The sequence below is a fragment of the Sphaeramia orbicularis genome, chromosome 15 (assembly GCF_902148855.1).
Source record: "Sphaeramia orbicularis chromosome 15, fSphaOr1.1, whole genome shotgun sequence".
NCBI lineage: Eukaryota > Metazoa > Chordata > Actinopteri > Kurtiformes > Apogonidae > Sphaeramia > Sphaeramia orbicularis.
Window position 1 is genome coordinate 5,749,941 of NC_043971.1, and position 21,793 is coordinate 5,771,733.

The window sequence follows — 21,793 nt, forward strand, 5'->3', positions numbered from 1 at the left end:
CATATATTTAATTTATTTTTCTTCTTACATTGATTCATTTTTTGTTTCATAATAAAAAAGCTAATAAGAGCTACAAAGAATAATAATTAGAATGTGTGTTGGCTTTGCAACTGAAATTGATGAGAGAAAACAATAGTTCTACATTTACATTTTCAGATTTATTCATGTATTTTGATATTTATAACTTTAATTTGAATGAGTAAAATAAAATAGAATAAAACAAATTCTATTCTATTCTATTCTATTCTATTCTATTCTATTCTATTCTATTCTATTCTATTCCCTTGGTCAGAACTCCCTTGAAAAAGGTTCTTAATCTCAACGGGATCTTTTTTTCCTGGTTAAATTTTTTATTTAACCAGGAAGAAAATCCCATTGAGATTAGGAACCTCTTTTCCAAGGGAGTTCTGGCCAAGGGCATAGAATAGAATAAAAATCCTAAATAAAGGTTACATAAAAAAATAAAATAAATTCTATTCTATTCTATTCTATTCTATTCTATTCTATTCTATTCTATTCTATTCTGTTCTATTCTATTCTATCTATTCACAATTGCATATGGCATTAATCAATTTTAGGGCCATATTGGGTGACAAATAAACAAATAAATAAGTAGGTAAGTTAGTGAAAATTTAGGAAACAAATAAATCTTCATTATAAAAAGAGTAACTCAGCTGTTATGATGCCATTTAGGCTTTAATCATGTTATCTGAGAAATAGAACAAATACATTTATGAAACAACCTCAGATACAGATAAACATCAGCAGCTGCCATCGCTGAAATGTTGTCCTATTTACCGATGCCAGTCAACACGGCCCAACTATAATAATAATAGAACATTTGACATTTTCGGTTATTGTCTGACAGTTATTGCACCTTGAAGATCTCCTACCGATGCAACCCTCCTGAGATCATCAAAATCTGATAAATTAAACAATTTTGCAGGTTATAGGGTTCGTTTGTATCTGTGTAAAGTTCCCACAGACTCCAGCGTCGGTGCATACAACCCAAATCTGATGTCAGCAGGTGAATCATACGTTACCAAAAGCTGCCTGAACCTGCTACAGTCACTTTTGATGGGTTTGTAGTGGCAGTAACAAGACCATACTCAAAGCAAACAGCACACTCAGAATGAGATGGAGGCTTCCCTCACTTTGAAACACGGCACACAGACTAGAGATGGAGGGTGGCGGCGTCACTTTGTGGAGGAAGGACACGTGGTGGAGATAAAGAGTCGAGATAGATGAGTGACCACAGAGATGGGCACATGTTTAGGAGAGAGGAGGAGGGTGACAGAGGTGAAGGGATGGGGATAGCCACCTCTGCGGTGAGCGGCCAGCGGCTGCAGTAGGTTCCCGTTGGCGTCCAAGCTCTGACCGTTACTCAGGTGGTCAGTGTTGGCTCCGTCCCCGTTACTCAGCCTCTCCAGGACCTCCAGGGAGGACAGGCGCTGAGGGATGAGGGGTCTGAGCTCCGGGGATAGGCTGCAGGGCCTCTGGGCGCCCGCTGGCACCTTAGTGGCCGACAGGGTCCTCCTGGACTGGTGGGACTGCAGGTTTTTCCGTAACCTGAAAGGGGCGGGCCCATGAGGAAGAGGTTACCGGGAGGGTGGTCTTCTTCTCAGATGGAGGCGGCGGCGGTCGGTCCTGTTGGGCGGTGGCCTGCTGCCTCTCGTGTCGGAGGATGGTGGTGAAGCGGGTGTAGGAGGCCGGGCAGGAGCCTTTACATTTACTGGGTTTGAGGAGCTGGTGGTTGAGGTGGTGCAGCAGGTGGTGGTGGTGGTGGGGGTGGTGGGGGTGCGGTGATGGTGTCAGGAACGACGAGGGGCTCTTAGACGCACTGATCTGGGTCTGGTCTGAGGAGGTTTTACTCAAGATCTGCTCCACCTCGGCCTCAGTGGCGGAGGGCGACTCCGTCCTGGCGTTGCGTCCGTTCTCTTCAGCGGATGCCACCTCCACCTCTCCACCGCCGTGCTGCTGCCTCTGGAAACGAGGCCTCCACCCCCTCTACCCCCACCTGCTGGCCTTCTGCCTCCACCGGGCCGCAGCCATCAGCCTGGGTGGCGTCGGGGACCAAAGAGACTCCGCTGACACTGCAGACGCCATGTAGAGGTGGGCGGGGCTGTGGGGGGCTGTGGCTGTGGCTGGAGTTCAGGGGGGGGAGGAGGAGCGACTGGGGGCCGAGTTGCACCGCTGAATGATCATTTCAAACTCGGTGACCCGCGCGGATACTGCGTCCCGTGGAATGTTCCCCCCCTCGTCGGCCTCTGACCTTTCGCCGCCGTCCACCTTCGACTTCTCGAACAGCGAGGCCAGGCTGCGGACGCTGGGGGGCTGCAGCCGGCCGAGCTGGGCCGCTGGATGTGATGCATGGTCTTGTACAGGCTGGAGAACTCCGAGGCGCTCCTCCTGACCGCGGGGGGCGCATTCCCGAGGCCGTCCCCGCTGTCGGCGCCAGCGTCCAAATGACGGTCCTGTCCGTCTGCGTCACATGACCCGATGTACAGATCCTCGCAGCTGTGGGCCTTGGGGTGCCTGCTGGCTTTAGTCCTGCTGTTCTGACTGTCACCACTGGGGGTCAGCAGCTTGGGCTTGAACTTAGAGGGCAGGATTTGGGGTATGCAGACTTTGGCAGCAGAAAGAGGCTTCTTACTCTTACACTGGTTACCTATTGCATTACTGGCAAGAACCGATCGACTATTTACAGAGGAGCAGGGTGAAATTATATAGCCATTCCCACCTTTATAATCCACTGGCAAGCATGCAGGACAACAGAATAACAACATATTAGATTACAATGGTCACAGGTTCACACACGTACACACTAAAACAGAGTCAGGCACAGTTTAGAAGTAAGACAAATTCCATCAGAATAGATGAGGAGGAAGAGAAGAAGAGAAGAAGAAGAGAAGAAGAGAAGAAGAGAAGAAGAAAAAGAAGAAGAAGAAGAAGAAGAAAAGAAGAAGAAGAAGAAGAAGAAGAAGAAGAAGAAAAGAAGCCGACTTGATGCAGTGTGCATCAAGTTACTGATGACTGTTAAACTGACAGTATGGAACTGCAATGAGAAATTAGGCCTCGTTAAATACAGAACAGAGTAAAGTCCTGTACGCTTCATTTCACTGTCAACAGCAACACAAAGCAATAAAAGCAGCCATGAAATGTTATGTGATGTTGGAATCAGACTGCAGTATCAGTACAGAGTCAGAAAAACACTTCTGTTCAGGTACATATATTCATCCATATCTGGTCCCTTATCAGTGCATTTATTAACAGCTTAATGACTCTTTATTAGTCAGAATAAAATATTAACTAATGCATGACTATATTCTAAAACTACTTCGCTTTTAAATCAAAGTTTTCCATCAATAATATTCAGATTACTGTTTATGCTTATGCTATGTAATGTGTGTGTGTGTGTGTGTGTGTGTGTGTGTGTGTGTTGTGTGTGTAGTGTGTGTGTGTAAACTAATGCTATATAATGTGTGGTGTAACCTTAATTTTTACCTCCGCCAGGGGTATTGGGATCACTTTGCTTTGTGTGTTTGTTTGTTTAGTTGTTTGTTTGTTTGTTTGTTAGCAAATTTATGGGAAAACTCTTCCACCCATCTTTCCCAAATCTTCCCACAGATAGGCCTAGGGCCCTTGACCAACCAGTTAAATTTTGGGCCAAGTAGGGCCAAAGTTCAAGGTCACAGCAAGGTCACAAAATCTACCAATTTTTCTATCTCTCATCATTGAGCAATTTCAAAAATTCATAAAAAATTCAAAATGACTCTGATTAGCCTCCAATTGGATCCATCTGTAGATTAGAACATATCTTTATCTGGAACTAAATTGTCCACACCACGGTGGAATGTGGACTCTGTTGGCATTTACATTTAACACTGAAAATCCCATTGACCACACTGTTTCATTAGAACTCAACAAATATTGATTGGAGTTGAATCTAATTTGACAGACACATGACTGGTACCAAGCTTCAACTTTTTTCTGCTGTATGGAACACCTGGAACACTGTTGAATTTAAAAAGAAATAGTCGATCCACCATGAATGTTATGTATGCTGGTATTTTACATCTTACCCAGGGACAACAGCTGAAAAATAATTTTTTTGCTAATACTGGCACATTTACAGAAATGTTCATTATGTGTACTGTCCCTGCTAAATAAACAAACAAATAAATTAAAAAAATAATAATAATAAAGATTGATAATATGGAAGTTATTGTGTTTATTCTTTTGTATTAAAACCCAAAATTACGAGCATTTACATCATCCAAATAACAGTTGTATTTTTTGTTTAGCATAGAAAATGGGCAATATGGAGTTAGAAAATAAAGATATAATATTTGTATTTTGTTACAGAAAAATAGACTGTATTTATTAGGCTTTTAATTCATGTACAGTAACTTCCTTACGAGCATTGCAGACAAAGATTGCAAAAATACTCTTCTTCTACTTTAAGATACAGTTTAAAGGTGCTATAGGTAGTATTTCTGCTTTAAAATATTCAAAAAACTACTTAAAATGATCATTAGAGTGTTTAGATTAAAGAGCTGTGAAGTTCTGTATAATTAATATAGAATAGTTAATGATGTAAGCAGTAAAATACAGATACGTCTGTTCAAATGTGGGGAATTGTGTGCTTCATGGACATGTCCACAATCATTTATACATGTAGATAAATATGAGTGCGTATAAGTAAATGTAAACATGTTTGTTACATTACATAAGCTTATTACTATTCATCTTATTATTCTACAAAAGTAGGATGACCATGAAAAGCATTGGTTTTCACATATTACTCCTCTGTTTTGTATTGCACTGGAAAGTCTGTATTCATATGACGATATTCATGCACAAAGATTCCACAAATGACCTTTTTTCTCTTTTTTTCTTTTTCTTTCTGGAAGTAATATTGACACCTTTTTTCAATAAAAAAAGAGAACAGTGTAACTTTATATCAGGAATGTCCTGTGTAATATGTTGTGAGACTGTTTTGAATAAAATTTGCAATAATAATTAAAAAAAAAAAAACACGTGGTGAATTAAACCAAAAAGCTGTCAGATAAATAAAATGTGTACTTTCCACCTGCGGTTGTAGATCAGGGCTGTCAAACTCATTTTAGTTTCAGTTCCACATTCAGCCCAGTTGATCTCCAGTGGGCCGGACCAGTAAAATAATAACAGTGCAAAAAAGAAAAATTAAATTATGATTAGGTTTACATCTACAAAGCTTCCTTAAAAATCTGAATAACATGAACAAGCTGAATTATCTTAAGAAAAAAAAAGTGCAATTTGAACAATATTATGCCTTGGTTTATCAGTTTATTATTTACACCTGTGCATTAAAATCATACATAAGATTTAGTAACAGCAGAATATTGGTCAATGGCATTTACCTTTTCTTAAGACATTTCGTTTGTTCATATTTGTTCAAGTTATTCACATTTTTTGTAACAGTCTAGTTTGGTAATGTAAACATTTTCATGTAATTTAACTTTTTTACACCAAAGAAATAAAGAGAAAATTTGTAGTTTTCATTATCTAAAAAGCAGTACTTTAAGTTTAAATTATTCAGAAATATTGAATTGAGATGGTAGATGTGTTTTTGTTGTTGACTTTCTTTTTTTTTGTATGAAATTTTTTATTTGTTATTATTATTGTGTAAATGCTTGATGCTGTACACATTTAAGTTGACGTAAGCAGTGTATTAGTTGAAAAGGATAGGCAAAAAATAAGCTTTTGCTCCTGGCCTATTCCTTTTTTGGTTTTAATGTTTATTACAATTGATGTACTGAGTACAATGACTGATGTAAAACCAAAAATAAATGTATTCATTTCATTTATAGGTTATTGTGATAATATTTCCTGGTTCTGACCCACTTGAATCTAACTGGACTGTATGTGTCCTGTATGTGGAACCTGAATTAAAATGATTTTGACACCATTGATTGTTAATATCTTCAGTGTAACTTTTGCATTTCATAAATTCATCCTGGCGGGCCAGATTGGACCCTTTGGTGGGCCAGATTTGGCCGCCGGGCCGCATGTTTGACACCTGTGTTGTAGATTATAGTCATGCAGAAGGGCTTTATAAAAGCAGGTAAAGACTGATTACTCTAAACATTTATGCTAATGAGCCTCTAGTTTACTGGTGTTTATATGTACCTTATGATAAGTGTAACCCATAAAGTCATAAATAGTCACTTATCTTCCCTGCTTCCTATATCATATTTATGTCGGCACTAAATGTTCTTCCATATGACTCCTGCACGTCCTGCTTTAACCTGCTCCGTATGTGCTTCTCCTCTATTTTAACTATTAGACTGGCATTTGTTTTGATGAATGGCTCGAGGCGTTGCTGTTTATACACCTCCTGACTGTTGTAAATAAAAAAAATGACTCCTGAGTCGACTCGCTTGTTAAAAATACAAGCATTGAAAGAAATATGTGTGTCAGTTTGTGTCTGTAGCGGGTTTGTGATCGCACTACAGATGGAACCGGAATGACAAGTCACTTTCCACATGCTGGGAGGCATTTCCTGCTCCATGAGTGGTCCATCTGTCCGCACTTTTATCCACCAGACAAGCTCACAGAGAAGAAATAAAGGCCATATTATTGTATCCAGAGCATGTGGCAAAGGAAGAGTTACATGTCGGCCACTGAAAGGCCCTGGAGGAGGTTCAGCTCTGCGAAACACCGAAATTAACTGAGATTTTTGTTCATTAGGAGCACAAGACACAAACACATGATCAAGTTTGGGATTTCAGCGCTTCTTTTGGGCTCGTCTTATGTGGAATTATTGACTTTACTGATCGATGAAGTACGGTGGCCCAGAGGTGCAACAGCCCAAAAAATTACCCACTAAAAGAAGAAAAAGACAACAGCCCAAAAATTACCCACTATAAGAAAAAAAGACACAGCCCAAAAATTACCCACTATAAGAAAAAAAGACAACAGCCCAAAAAATTATCCACTATAAGAAAAAACCAAACAGCCCAATAAATTATCCACTAAAAGAAAAAAAAAGACAACAACCCAAAAAATTATCCACTATAAGAAAAAAAGACAACACCCCCAAAAATTATCCACTATAAGAAAACAAAGACACAGCCCAAAAAATTATCCACTGTAAAAAAAAAAAGAGAACAAGCCCCCAAAAATTATCCACTGTAAGAAAAAAAAGACAACAGCCCAAAAAATAGATCCACTAAAAGAAAAAAAAAGACAATAGCCCAAAAAACTATCGACTATAAGAAAAAAAAAAAAGAACAGCCCAAAAAAATCCACTATAAGAAAAAAAAGAGATCAGCCCAATAAAATTATCCACTATAAGAAAAAAAAAAGACAACAGCCCAAAAAATTATCCACTATAAGAAAAAAAAAAAAAAGGAAAAACAGCCCAAAAAAATTATCCACTGTAACAAAAAAAAAAAAAAAAAAAAAAAAAAAGACAAGAGCCCCCAAAAATTAGCCACTATATATTTCAAAATAACTCTATTTTCAGTGCACTGACCTCCACTTCCGGTGGCTTATTTCCTTAGCATTAGCCACATTAGCTCAAGGCCTTAAAAATTTTCAGCCTACGCTTTTATTTTTTGTGGTGGCCTTCATTTTAAAGCAAGAGACCTTTAGGGTAAACAGCGCCCCCTTAATTGAAAAGGTGGATAATGTTTTTTTTTCTTATAGTGATAATTTTTTGGGCTGTTCTCTTTTTTTCTTACATGGATAATTTTTTGGGGCTGTTTCCTTTTTTTCTTATATGAATAATTTTTTTGGGCTGTTTTCTTTTTTTCTTACATGGATAATTTTTTTGGGCTGTTTTCTTTTTTTCTTACATGGATAATTTTTTGGGCTGTTTCCTTTTTTCTTATATGGATCTTTTTTTTTGGGCTGGTTTGCCCCTCTGGGCCACCGTAATGAAGCCTCTGGTGGGAAATTACTAAAGAACAGGTGACTGGAAATCAGGTTACTGTAACTGTACTCTGATCACTGCAGGGTGTTATGTTAAAACTCTTAAAGAGAACAACTACTTTTGTCCATTTGCTTTAAAAAAACAAAAAACAGAGGTTTGATTGACAGCTGAAATGACCAACAGCTGTCAAGAATCTCTCACATGCATCTCTTTTGCTCAGAATCGACATGGAAGCCCCATGTAACTGATATTTTAGCTTCACTTTCCTATAGTGATGTATGAAGAGCGAGGTGCTGGATGAGGATGTGCATTTTCAACTCATTATTTCCTAATTTCTGCCGACTGTAGCTTTAAATCTGCCGCTGCTCGTCTTGCCCTGAACACTCATGTAAAACAGACTCAACAGCCACGTTTCCATTCAATTGTCAAGTCAATTTGAGGCAAACTTGGAAATGTTGCAAAAAAAAAAAAAGGGAAAAATAGAAAATGCAGAATTAGGAAACATTTCCATGAAATGGTTTGGATCAAATACATGAGGCTGAATAGTGTCAACAGGAGGTGGAGATAAAGGCTGGAACAAAAACAGTAGAGGAAGTAGAGCTACTGCTGCTGTTTTCCATCATAAATGACTGTGCTGTTGTTTTAAGGATGAGACCATGGAATAACTTGGTCTCCTGCTTTACTTTATTACAAAATTACCTGCAACAAATGGAGCTGGTGATTTATGGAGTTGCATTATATTTGCTGAATGCATGTAAACTGCTGACTGCACCGGTTTGAGGAGAAGCACTGAGTTACATGTTCACTACGTCATAATTTATGTGAAACAAAAAAAAAAGTCTTAGGCACATGTGAAACTTTATGAGCGCATAGAGAGTTGCAGAATTCAGTCAGTTTTTCCAAAGTCTGCAGTTTCCATAAACCTCCTCTAATGCACCTATAAACATGGTACCACGCACCTCAGAGCAGAACTAACAGATATTCTAAATCTTTTATTCCTTCAGCTATCAACTTTTAAACTCGACAGCAGCCATTTTAGTCATTTTATATGAGATTTTTTTTTTATGTTAACAGAACCAATATGGTCTTTTAGTCTTTTAGTCTGCATTGGTATTTATTGATTATTTATTGTTGATTATTTAAATCGGCTAAAATTTCCTTAGGGGGTCAATGAGTGGCCATTTTTGTCAAAAAAAAAAAAGTTGTCAGAAATGCATAGAACTGTGTTGAAATAATGCTAATCCATTTGTGCACAGACTACTGATATTATTTGACAGTGGAAGCTCTATTTTCATAAATATTGGATTTGGAATAGCACATGTATGTGAAAACTTTTGCTGGTGACGGATGTGACATTACCCAATGATGCTCTGGTCAGTACCAGTACTTTATTAGTAATAACTTATAGACTTACTATTGCTAATTATCCTCTTATTCATAAATGTTCGTATTGTGGGATCTAAAACAATAACAGCTGACACAAAAACACTAAATGTGTCAGTGGACGGATGTGACCTGGTTGTTGTGGATCCATCATACTGAGTGCTCTGCAGCCATGTCAGCGTTTCCACTAATGATCCCTGTGCAAAAACTAGGATCACAATTATTTATTGTATAGTTTTGTCATCATACTAAAGAGGAAATAACAATATAGAATTGTATTCTTTATAAAATGCTTATTATCAGAAACTGTTGATTTAAAAAGTGACGTGTGACATTCTTAATGTATGTATTGGTGGAACATAAGCAGGATGGATCAGCACCATACTCCAGATTGAACCTGTACAAATAAACATGTGATATGTAGGAGAGAATCTTGTAAGAAAAACTGGGGAATCTAAAAGAATAGAATATTTGTTTTTCAGGTAAATTCAGTTCAAATATAACTTGGCCATTTGTGACATGAAAATATAGCATTAATTGTGCTGAAATTGCACATTTTTGAGCTGAAAACATAGTTCATATGAGCATCAACATGTTGAACAGAACTGAAATCCTGTCCATTTGCAGAACTTACATTTATTCCCAACACAAAGTTCCTTTGGAGATTCACTTATATTGATTTCTTATGCACAAAGACAGAAATAAGACCTCGAAGCAAATTTTAGCCGAAATGCATTATTCGTAGTTGCTTTCAATGATCTTGTATTTGTGCGCTAATTTATTTATTTATGTTTATCACACTGCACTTTGGATGTGGGCTGATGTCTGTGGTAAGCTGCAAATGAGTTGCCCATATGGGATAAATAAAGTTTCTGAATCTGAATGTTGTAGAAGCACAGCTACTGAGGTTAAATAAAGGTTAATAAAGCAGAATTGTTGGTGTTTTGTGCCCAGACCACATGCTATTACTAACACGTAGGCTCCTGCTGCTCCTGTGTCTCATCACTCTCTTCCTTTCTCTGCCTTACGTCTTCTTTCCTTTCCTTTCCTTTCCTCCCCCCAGCGCTGCTCTCCCTCCAGTGTTCCGGCATTCCATCCCCTGACCTCACACTGACAGCTGACTTCCTCATGCCTGCCCACCCTCCGTGTCCCTCCTGTTTATCTCACCCCTGTCTGTGTTGCGAGGAGCAGAGCTGTGTTTATCTCTTGGTCCCTCCTCTTCATCCATCCCCTCTCTGGCGCTGAACACTCTGGAGTCTTGCCCTAAGCCTGCCTAGCGACTGGCGGCTCACACTGGAGCAAGAGGGGGAAAATCCCCAAGGTTAACTTCCATCGACTTAACAAGACAACCTCACCCTGTCCATGAGTTTTCCAAAGCAGATGGCCAGCACACACTGATGAAAACATCCATGGCATCAATAATAAATCAAAAAGCTGCCGGGGGGGGGGAATGAATGCTGCGAGGTGATTGGCCGATGCTGTGACGCCTGGGAGCAAAGAAAATGTGTGGATTCCAACAGAAAGGTAAAAGGAAACACATGTATCCCTGTCTGACACTTAGAGCGTCTGTAACTCATCAGTTCTGTCTCAGCAGGAAACGGCGGTTAACGGCCTGGCGTCCTGCTGAACCTCCCCATCCACATACGTACACACACACACACACACACAACACACACCTGAGCATGTACGTGAAGCGGCTGCTGTCCTACCTTTAGAGGAGGAGGAGCTCATCTGACGCTTGTTTAGGGCCCGAAGACCTTGTAAGGGAATGTCGCCGCCCTCCAGGACGCTCTTGTAAACATGGCGGTCGCATTCTGGAGGCGCTGGCTCGCCCGTCGAAGATCCTCGGTCCTTCTCCACCTCGCTGTGTCCGGACTGGCTTGAGGAGCTAAAAGGGTGTAAGAATAAATGAAGGAGTTAACGAATGAATGTTTTATTTCGTAAATATAAACAGAACAATACAACCACTAACAACAAATGCCCGAAGCAAATTACATTGAGTTGAGTTTATTTATTTGTCATTGTAACCGGCCACTTCCACTTATTTATTTATTTATTTATTTATTTATTTACTTACTAATGCACTTGCACTTTTTAAAAGTATTTCCTGCTGCTGTGGTGTCGTTTTATGTATTGTGTTTTTAATCATTTGTATTTTTTTTTATACATTGTGCCTACACTGAAGGAGAGCTACACTTTATTTCATTGTAAATCGTTTTTACAATGACAAATAAATAAACTTAACTCAACTCAACAAATGCCCAAAGCAAATTAACATCATAAAACAACCAAAAATGTATACTATTATACAAAAGAAATACCTGATGCAATTTTAGTGTTATTTACATGTCTGAAAAGGAATAGGAACTTATTTATTCCCACCTCTTTAGTACAATTTAAACACACAAACTGTATCAATCTACAGTATATTAACCTCTTACTGCCTAGATTTATTTAAAATGATAGAAAATATAAGTTATTTGTATTGTTACTGTGATGCAGATCCGTAATTAAGTGAAGACTGTTCATATGAATATTGCATAAACAATAACTATGATGCAAAATAGTGACATTGGGGATTATTGTCATAATAGTAATAACAATAATTTTCCAACCTCAGGTATGTAGATAATTTTACTGATGCTTCTATTGATCATTTATACCAGTCAACAATCTAAACCAAACAAAAAACTAACCAAAACTCTGTAGAATGTCATGAAAGTAATAACAGTGTCACGAAAGAGGTCATTGGAGTTGGTCCATGAACGTCAGGGATCAAAGACAAGCAGGAAACATATGTACATTCACAGAGGGTTGAACACCTCATTACATAAACAGTGGAATACTGAGACGAACCCATGACAATAGTCTACAAAGGGGTTAATACTGCATGTATATATGTCAATATCAGTCAATATTATAAGTATCATTTCTATAATTCTACATCATAATCCACTACATATGTGCTAAATGTAAACCCATATAAGTGTAACATACAACTGGCTGAAATTTATAAATATGTAACATTTTTCTTACAATTTATACTATTTATGATTATCTCAATTACGTTTTTTAATATAATCAACAACTATATTAGCTTATATGAATACAATATATAACACTTACATGCATTCCACTACATATTAGCTACTTCATTCTATTAAACTTTAATGTTCTGCCCCAATATTCACCAGTGTCATCAGAGTTAACCCTGTAAAGCCTGAACCATTAAATCATTGACAGAAAATTCCAGTTCTTTGAAACTGGAGCCTTTATTGGTCCTTCTGAACAACCAAAAAATATGTTTTTTTCAAATATCAATTTCCATGTATGAGTTTTAATTTTGTATCACTAGTGCCATTGTACGATAGCATGAGAGGCTAAAATCGCCCAGAATACCTCACAACATTTGAATACGGACATAAAATTGTGCCTAGTAGATAGTCAGGTAATGTTTCTATTCATTTGAAGAGTTTGGCGGTGATCGGGCCTATGAAGGCTGAGGAAAATCCGTACAAACGCCCTCCCGTGCTGCAACATCGATCGGATGGACAACGTGCATTATATAGTAGGATATTTGATACATCTCGTCTCAATGCTCAAATATTATTATTTTGAACAAACAAAAACATAATATAATACAAACATGTCTAACAAATTGGTAATTCCTTTTCAAAATTGGCAAAGTTCTGCCTCCTAATGATCTTGTAGTGCCACTGGAAAGGCCCATGGTGAACTTATTCCTCTCCCCTGGTGGATTATCTGTGTATTGCATGTATCTAATTGTATACATCAGGTTTTCGAGACAAAAAATATCACACTGATCATGTAGAGCAGGGATGTCTAACTCATTTTCGTTCACGGGCCATATTTAGCCCAATTTGATCTCAAGCGGGCCAGGCCAGTAAAATAATGACTTAATAACCTATAAATAATGACAAATCCAAGGTTTTTTTAAAAAAATTATTTTAGTACAAAAAACCCCCAATTACATTATGAAAATATTTACATTTTACAAAAAAGATGTGAATAACCTGAAAAAACAGAAATTTCATTTGAAAAATTAGTGCAATTTAACAATATTATGCCTCGACTTATTATTTATACATGTAGATTACACACAGTGTTACATAAACATTTGGTAACAGGAAGAATATTGTTAAAATTTTGGAGTTTGGAACTAAAATTTGAACAATTTCGACAATATTCCATCTCTTATTATTAACACAACTACAGATCACAGCGGATCTATAAATGCACAAAACATTTAGTAACAGGCAGAATATTGTTCAAATTGCACATTTCAGGTTGTTCATATTTGTTTTTATTTATGTATTTATTTGCATTTTATTGTGAAAGAATAGGTTTGTAAATGTTAATATTTTCACAGTGTCATTTTCTTCTTTTCACTTGTTGTTGTCATTATTTATGAGTTATTGTTTTGTTATTTTTACTGTAGATCACATTGGTCTGTATGTGGAACCTGAACCAAAACGATTTGGACAACCCGGACTGTTCAGGTGTTTTTTTGCACTTTCATCCCACCGGCCAGATTGGATGGTTTGGCAGGCCAGATTTGGCCCCCGGGCCGCATGTTCGACACCTGTGATGTAGAGGGCTTCAGAACTCACGTATCAAATATGATACGTTCGGTGTTACAGGCTTAACATCCCTTCACCTCTTTAGCGAGAGTTCCTTGAGCATTTTTTTTAAGTGTTTAATGTTAACACATTCTTTCACCTCCTTCCACTATGAAAAAACCCCAGACAGCTTATAAAACATTCGGAGGAGCTGTGTTCCATGTTTTTATGATAAACAGGGGCACCTAAATTGGGTAATGAACTGTCATATGGTTCCTATTTAGTATATCTTGAGGTAATTCCTGTCTTTGCAGACTTGTGGGAGACAAAATAATGGAAGACAGAAAACGAGCAAAGTTGAGAAAGTTTGGAGGCTGATGCTTGGAGGAGGCATCGGCTACCGCACATATCTTGGCATTCCAGAGCGGCCAGCAGGACAGATTTCTATAAATATTCCCTGAACATTCCCACATGGTGCATCGGCCCGTGACATGCACCTGTACGAGCGACTCTCAGGTTTACTCTGTTTCACATGCTGCTCATGTGTTACTCATGCAGCGTCTCTATTTATACAGATAAACACGGCCATTAAAATGACAGAGGTGAAACGAACAGCTCCGTAAAACCGTTTCCCCCCGGTGTTGGCAGACACAAACAGATCCAAAATGTGCTTTACATCTGCGTTGTTTCCATAGCTGACTTTTACAAGCTTGCACAAATGTATGGATACATTACTCCCCTTGTTCGCTACCTCAACAAGAAGCTCTTTCATAGCTGTTAGGAAAAAAAATAAGCGAACTGCTGACTCTGGAGGGCTATTAAAATCAGGCTAGTTCTGGGTTATTTTTAAGAATTCACAGAAACGGTACAAAGGATATATCCAGTAAGGTATTGGCAACCGGCCTTCTTGATATACAGGCTATTTTTAACACGTTACTTGGATTGTCTGAGAGTATTTGAGTTTTTGTAACATTTCAGCAGCTTATAATCAATATTTAGTATTCATTTAGTAGTCATTTACAGCAGAATTTTGCAAAAAAGTTCACTTGGATTTCAGGTTTAGCAGAATCTTAAAAAATATGAAGCATTTTTCCTCATATTTCTTGCACGAAAAGGTAAAAAACTAAAAACTATTCAACAGATTACTACAGGTGCTATCCAGATAAAGTCTAAAATCTAAAGAGAAATCCGAAATAACTCATTGACAAAACTAAAAAAAAAGCCTCATTTTACTGTTTCCATTTTACAATGAAATATATGATTTTACAAGAAAGTTCTCCAGTTTCAAAGCGACCCCAAGGAAAAAATGACCTCCCGCTCTAAACATATGTGTCTTTGAAGGAAGTCAGTTTATGACTTGAGGTTTCCACCGAGTGTCCCCCCTTCCCTCCAAATTAGCAGAAAATTAAAGGATGAAAAGCCGGATTAAAAGACATGACATGATGACGGCTGCAGACGGAAACAGGGAAGGAAACTTTCTGTTTTCCTTGGGCTGTATTACCAGACAGTCATAAGGCTGGCTCTGAAAATTCTTTGCATTTTATTACACAAACAAAAATAGAAGATGTAAATCTCATCAGACAAAAACAAAAAGGATCAAAGGCTTGTGAGGCTGCGTTTTTTTGAACCCTGCATCCTCTCCATAATCCCACTGCTGCTGCTGCTCATACTTCCAGTACACGCACTCATTCAGAAGAAGATAACAGTTTTTAAGTTATGCAGCAGCTGGCCGGCTATTGTCAGAGTTCCCTCGATCCCTGTGACATCCAGGTTGGTGTCTTTAAATAAATCGCCACATAGCAGCACCGTCTTCCCACTACGACCATAACCCAGCGCCTTTTACAAACAACCTGAAACCCAGACACAGGACACACTGTTCTGGTGGCTCTTTTTTGCCTTATTAATAGGATCTCCTCAGGAAGCAGGAGACCCAGCGCTGTAGGCGGGCGAGCTGCGCAGGGTGGGGAGATCTCACACTGACATTTATCCCCGTAACATGCCTCAAATAGTCGTCAACGCACTGGTGGGTGTCAGCAAGACTGGAAACAATGGTATTGTAAGGAGAAACAGAGGTATGGACTTACTATTGCTGCAGGTCGGAGGCTGTTTCCAGGGGGCTGAAAGAGGGGGCACTCTGCAACAAACCAAACAAAGAAGTCATTGATAGATCCACAGGAAGGTCTCCTCCGGCTAGAACAGAAGCGGGAGCATTAGCTGTGGCTGGGTGGTGTCGTTTTGGGCCGTTGTGTGGCTGGCTGCTCTGGGTTCAGTTCGGGCTCACTGGGGTTCTTCTCAGTGTCTCCAGACTGGGCTTGGCATGGACGAGTAAGCGTGTGTTTGGCCTGCATGCAAGTTGGAGAAAACAAGCGGCAGAGAGGAGGAGGAGGTGGAGGAGAGAGGAGGAGGGTGGGGGGGTAGTGGGCGTGCATCGGTCAGGGGGGCGCCCATGCGGGGAGGGGGCTGTCACAGGCTCAGCCAATGGGCTCGGGCCGCCCAGCGAAGCCGTCTCTTTTGTCTGGTATTGAGTCACTCTCATTACCACTGGAGCAGACCGGGGGGACAATTACCAGCTGGTGGTGCGAGCAGGCCGAATTACACACACATACACACACACCTACGGACACACAAAGCGCACACGGACAGGACACACTTAGAGAGGTGTAAAAGAGACACAAACGCTCAAAGTAGAGAACACAGTCAAACATGTTCATCACACTGGTCAACAACAAATTTATTGTTTAAGTTTTTTGAGCTGATTTAGGATCATTCTGGTGTGCTGAATCCAAAAATCACATTCATTTTGCTCAATCAGGTCAGCTTTCTGAACTATGCTACATATTGGCTTTTTAACATTTTTGCTTACATTTATGGGCATTTTCACATCATATGATACAAAATTCTTTCATATTTCTTGCAATAAACAAGTTCTGAAGATTTGACTTTTGCCAATTTATGATTAATGTTTTTTTAATATTACAGGTGAATGAAATGGCTTCGACTAGAAGATCTTGCAAAAATAAACCTGACGTATTCTGCTACATCTGCAGTGAATACACCATTGTACCTAACAAGTTTCATGAAGTGTGCTTACCAATCTTATTTTGGTATTAAACTTGGTGACCAAGATAAAGTTTGGGCGCCACACTCGGTGCATGCAAGTCATGTACCGAGTATCTGCGTCAGTGGACCAAAGGCAAGAAGAGTTCTCTGAAGTTTGGAATTCCCATGATTTGGAGGGAGCCAACAAACCATGTCACCGACTGCTACTTCTGTGCTACTGATGTGACTGGAATTAACAGAAAGAACCAAAGCAGCCTCAATTCAATTTACATGTACTTACCTTTATCAATATCTATTATTCAATTTACAGGAATTAAAGTTTGTAACACTTAATAAATACCTCCTGTTAGAAAATGATTTTTTTTCTCTTAAAACCTATTTTGGGTGAGAACTATATAAAAAAATCAACTGATAAAGTCACAAAAATTTTATCAATTTTGTGAGAAGATCAAATTTTTCAAAATCAAATTAGCAAAAAAACCTGACCTGATTGAGAAAAACAGATGTCATTTTTGGATTTAGCGGTGCAAAATGGTCCTAATTCAGTTGAAAAAACCTAGACAACTTGCAAAACACATTATTTTTGTAACCCAGTGTATACAAACAGATCATTACGGCGCTGTTAAAAAGACAAAGTGCAGCGGTATAGAACAGGGAAGACACTAATTGCGGTGATGCTTTACTTTAAAGTGCACACATTCAACACTAACTAGTTGCTTATTAGCGTAGCCGTAATTACAGCTGCACAGTTTGGGCAAAAAAGTCCAACTGCAACTATTGTGGACTATGTTGAAATATGAGTCTATTATTATGAAAACACAAAGATTACAGATCGTATTGAAGTGTTTCATCTCAAATCTACAAATGTAAAATAATCTTCTGCAAATGCAAATGCAAATGCAAAAAAAAAAAAAAAATTGTCAATACAATAAGAAAAAGTTGATCGAGGGTAGATTTGATAAAAATTTGAAGCAGGAAAAAAGCCAGAAGATGATTAACCTCTTTACTGGAAACCCTACTGCACTAAAGGGTTAAACAGCTGCACATTCTAACTGGAATTAACATAAAGGTAAAGGTGTGACTTCAATGTTTATATATCTTCCTTTTACCTTCTGGACATAAAATATTATAGACATGGATATTTATTTGATAATATCTCTAGTATTTGTTATGTTCCTGTTGATTCTAGTTGTTTATTTGGCCTAAAAAAAAAAAAAAAATCCACCATAATGTATTTGCACATTATCCACATATGCAGTACTGTGCATAGTTTGGACTGTGTGCTACATGTCTTTTTTATATTTTAATTATTGGCTGCAGGTACGAGAATACATTTCACTGTGCATTGCACTATGTATAACTGAATGTGACAAATAAACTTATCTTATAAATCTGAACTAAACTAAACTGAACTAAACTAAACTAAAGTAAACTAAACTAAACTGAATTTAACTAAACTAAACTGAACTGAACTAAACTGAATGAACTAAACTAAATTGAACGACCTAAACTAAACTGAATTGAACTGAACTAAACTAAACTAAACTAAACTGAACTGAACTGAACTAAACTAAACTAAATTAAATTACACTAAACTAAACTGAACTGAACTAAATTGAACGAACTAAACTAAACTAAACTGAATTGAACTAAGCTAAACTGAACTAAACTAAACTGAACTAAATAAACTAAACTAAACCAAACTGAACTGAACCTAACTAAACTAAACTGAACTAACCTACCCTAAACTAAACACAACTGAGCTAAACTAAACTAAACTAAACTGAACTAAACTAACTGATCTAAACTCAACTCAACTCAACTCAACTAAACTAAACTGAACTAAACTAACTGATCTAGACTAAACTAAACAAAACTAAACTCAACTCAACTGAATTGAACTAAACTAAACTAAACTAAACTAAACTAAACTAAACTCCACTAAAGTAAAGTAAAGTAAAGTAAACTAAACTAAACTAAACTGAACTAAACTAAAGTGAACTAAACTAAACTGAACTACACTAAACTAAAATAAACTAAACTGAACTGAACCAAACTAAAGTAAACTAAACTAAAGTAAACTAAACTAAACTAAACTAAAGTAAAGTAAACTAAAGTGAACTAAACTAAACTGAACTACACTAAACTAAAATAAACTAAACTGAACTGAACCAAACTAAAGTAAACTAAAGTAAAGTAAAGTAAAGTAAACTAAACTAAACTAAACTAAACTAAACTAAAGTGAACTAAACTAAACTAAACTAAACTAAACTAAAGTGAACTAAACTAAACTGAACTACACTAAACTAAAATAAACTAAACTGAACTGAACCAAACTAAACTAAACTAAACTAAAGTAAAGTAAACTAAACTAAACTAAACTAAACTAAACTAAAGTGAACTAAACTAAACTAAACTAAACTAAACTAAACTAAAGTGAACTAAACTAAACTGAACTACACTAAACTAAATAAACTAAACTGAACTGAACCAAACTAAACTAAACTAAACTAAAGTAAAGTAAACTAAACTAAACTAAACTAAACTAAACTAAACTAAACTAAACTAAACTAAAGTAAACTAAACTAAACTAAAGGTTCCACTTAAACAGCAGAAACACTAGCCCAGTATGTGATGTGAAAGGGAACATCATCTACTTTCTGTATTTACCATCTGACTGAAACACAATCTAACATCAGGTCAAACGTGGATCAGATGTAACCTTAACCCTAAACTGGGGTCACTAGTGCTGGATATGAAAGAGGTTAATCAGCCAACACCATCATCTCAATCCTTCTACCTGCAAAAAACAATATACAGTCACGGAAAAAATTATTAGACCATCAAAAGTCATCAAAAACAATGGTTATGCAATCCAGTCCTAACTCCTGTGTGTGTCATGTGACTAAAACAGACAGAAAAGAAAACATGGAATGTCTAAAAGCACTGTTTTTGGATATTGATGTAAGAACTGAAGTGATTTTGGTTTTTATCAAGAAAACATGTTAAATGGACAGATATCAGCTCTGAAATTAAACTACTATGAGCTATTCTTGTTGTTATCATTATATTTGTCCAAACAAATGTACCTTTAGTTGTACCAGGCATTAAAACGAACAAGAAATTGAAGAAAACAAGGGGTGGTCTAATCATTTTTTCTGTGACTGTAGATATATAGATAGACTTTATATAGAACATAAATGGGCAAAAGAAATTCCAGATTTAAAAGGACAATCCAATATATGGAAATAAATCAACCCCCCCCAAAAAACAAACCCAAATATCACACAAATGTATAAATATTTCATTGTGGCTCTTTATTTGACTGAAGTCATCCTGCATTTTAGTGATTTTATTTTATTTTATTTTATTTATTTTTTTTTGTGGATCCATATTAATAAATAAAGTAAATAAACACTAGATACAGTCATGGAAAAAATTATTAGACCATCAAAAGTCATCAAAAACAATGGTTATGCAATCTAGTCCTCACTCCTGTGTGTGTCATGTGACTAAAACAGACAAAAGAAAACATGGAACATAAAAGCACTGTTTTTGTCAGTACAATGACATAGATATTGATGTAAGAACTGAAGTGATTTTGGTTATTATCAAGAAAACATGGAAAATGGACAGATATCAGCTCTGAAATTAAACTACTATGAGCTATTTCTGTTGTTATCATTATATTTGTCCAAACAAATGGACCTTTAGTTGTACCAGGCATTAAAATGAACAAGAAATTAAAGAAAACAAGGGGTGGTCTAATCATTTTTTCCGCGACTGTATTTCATATATATCAGACTGGATTTAATACAGTGACAAATACATATGTGTGGATATTAGAACTTTACTAAACCAATGAACAGAATGTTGGACGTGGACTTCTGCACAGGACTGTACATTAACCCTTTCATGCACAAATTATGAGAACTTTAATCAAATTTTTTTCCTGAGTGTTTTTATTCCTCTTTAGGCATGAAAAAAACAATGCGATGGAAAATTTTCTTCTGAAAAATAAATTACAAAAATAAAATAAATAAAAAAAAAAAAAAAAAAAAAAAAAAAAAAAAAACATAAAAAAAATAATAACGAAAAAAAATTCTTATGAGCGAATTTTTCATGAAGTTACAAAAATGTCCACCCAGCTGGACACCACACGTTTAATTTTTGACGCACAAAAACATGTATTTACTGAGAAATTGTGTAAAAACTGTGGGGAGGGCTTGTGATTCTGGGGTTTATGCTCAGGAGAGATCTACATAATGTTACCAATTCATGCCAGAAAAGATATGTAGTGTCTTAAAACTTTAATAAAGATATGCGTAAAAAAAAAGAAAAAAGAAAAAAGAAAGAACAACCAAATCCATGAATATACAGGAGAACAGCTGTAGAATAGCTGTCCACTGGAGTGACCACTATGCATGAAAGGGTTAATAATACACAGCTTTGGAAATAATTATTAAATCAGTGGTGAAAAGCAACTGTTCCCTTGACCTTGAAAGCCTTCAGAGTTTGCAAATATGATCAAAAAGACACACAAAAAGTTGACTTTTCAGAATTAATGAATAAACAATCAGCATTTGTGGAGTATTGGGTTCTGAGATCTACATTTTTGTCTAATTTTGGACGCATGTTATTATGACGTTTAGAAAAAAACTCAAAGAAAACATTAATTCAGTCTGAAGTGATGAAGTATTCTTGTTTCATACATTCTGCACACCTTTATAAAGTGTATTTTTGTCTTATTTGGGTTAATATGGTATCTTTTCTGTGTAAAAGTACATAAATCAGTCCAGAGCAGTTCTTTCTGTTTCTTATGCGTAGCTCTGAGACATTTATCTGCTCTGCT

The 21,793-nt window shown here is 37.1% G+C and overlaps 1 pseudogene; it reads right to left on the reverse strand.

Moving 5' to 3' along the window:
• The window catches only part of LOC115434564 (sorbin and SH3 domain-containing protein 1-like), a 125,039-nt pseudogene that overhangs the window by 1,968 nt on the left and 101,278 nt on the right, over window positions 1-21,793 (reverse strand).